The 1,779-nt window shown below is 35.5% G+C and overlaps 1 non-coding gene across 1 annotated transcript; it reads right to left on the bottom strand.

Annotated features, from left to right (window-relative positions):
• Positions 1–1,182: 1,182 nt before the first annotated feature.
• Positions 1,183–1,289, bottom strand: LOC121230087 (small nucleolar RNA R71). The gene has a single exon (XR_005928039.1). It is a non-coding gene; the product is annotated as a small nucleolar RNA R71 (small nucleolar RNA).
• Positions 1,290–1,779: the final 490 nt, after the last annotated feature.

Genomic DNA, 1,779 nt, shown 5'->3' with positions numbered 1-1,779 from the left:
AGTGTTAATTAGAGAAAAGTCTTAATTATTCAATCTAGGGATTAGACGTTATTAGTCTTGAATAGGGATAATAACATAACTTAGGGATCTCTACGAAACAAGTTCAATGAATAAATCGTCTGATTCGGAGCCAGAATAACAAGTAAAGTCTAGGTGAATTTTTCCTTAGGTATTGTCTTAAGTCAATCGATTTTCCCAAAAGCAATTCCCCAATTCTTTTCTCTATGCGTTCTTAGTTTAGATAATTAGTTAATTAAAACAAAACCTCTTTATTTTTAGGCTAGATAATAAAAAGATAGTTATTACTAGTACTTTTAGTTCCTTTGGGTTCCACAATCCAGTCTTGCTAAAACTATACTACTGTTCGATAGGTACACTTGCCTACATCGCGATAATAGTTAGTTCAAGAACGAGTAATTATAAATATTTAAAACCTATCACGAAATCACGCAATCAAGTTTTTGGCGCCGTTGCCGGGGAACTAAGATATTAGGAACACTAAATTTTTATTACTTTAGCCCTTTTATTTTTCTTGCAATTTAATTTTATTTATCATTATTACTACTAATTAATTAACTTTTTCTTTATCTTGGCAAGTTTTTATAGTTTATGACTCGAAGAAACCCGTCGGGACCATTACTTTTTGATGAAGAAATCGATCGCACAGTTAGTAGAAACCAAAGAGAAATAAGGCGAAGCTTAAGATACACGGAGAACAAGCAAGGAGACGATACTCAACCCCCAACCGAAGAGATGGCTAAAAACCAAGGCAATCAGCTACCTCCTGCAATTGCGGCTAATCAAAATCCTGCTCCACATACTATGTATGACTATGCTAAACCTTCTTTAATAGGAGCTGAGTCAAGTATAGTTAGACCTGCTATTGCTACAAATAATTTTGAACTGAAACCTAACAGAATTCAGATGATACAGAAGTTTGTTCAGTTTGATGGTTTGCAGGATGAGGATCCCAACACTCACTTGGCAAATTTTCTAGAGTTTTGTGACACCTTCAAAATTAATAGCGTTTCTGATGATGCCATTCTCATTCAGTTATTCCCTTTTTCACTGAGAAATAAAGCTAAACAGTGGTTGAACTTGTTACCACGAGGGTCTATCGCTAGTTGGAAACAAATGACCGAAAAGTTTTTACTAAAATATTTTCCGCCAACTAAAATGGCTAAATTACGTAATGATATTTCTTCTTTTGTGCAGATGGACTTAGAAACACTTTACGATGCATGAGAGAGATACAAGGATCTATTGCGAAGGTGCCCTCACCATGGGTTACCATTATGGCTGTAAGTTCAAACGTTCTACAATGGTGTTAATCCCTCGACAAGACAGATGATTGACGCAGCTGCTAGAGGAACCATCAATAACAAAACACCTGAAGAGGCTTATGAATTCATTGAAGAAATGTCACTGAATAACTATTAGTGGCAAGTGATGAAGACTAAGCCAACAAAAATAGCAGGCGTTTATAATATCGATTTAGTTACTATGTTGTCAAATTAGGTAGAACTTCTCAATAAAAGGATTGATGGTTTACTTGATTCTAAGCAGGTACATCCAGTAATGAGGTGTAACTCAAGTGGAGGAGGTGTGCATACAGAATATCAATCCTTCAATCCTACAACCGAAGAGGAACAAGTCAACTATATGGGTAACAATAACTTTAGATCTCAAAATAACCCATACAATAATACTTATAATGCAGGTTGGAGGAACCACCCAAATTTCTCTTGGGGTGGTCAAGGGAATCAAAAGCCACAAAAT

Source organism: Gossypium hirsutum, chromosome A05, assembly GCF_007990345.1.
Source record: "Gossypium hirsutum isolate 1008001.06 chromosome A05, Gossypium_hirsutum_v2.1, whole genome shotgun sequence".
NCBI lineage: Eukaryota > Viridiplantae > Streptophyta > Magnoliopsida > Malvales > Malvaceae > Gossypium > Gossypium hirsutum.
Note: the sequence above shows the minus strand (reverse complement) of the source record. Positions and strands in the feature narration are given on the sequence as shown.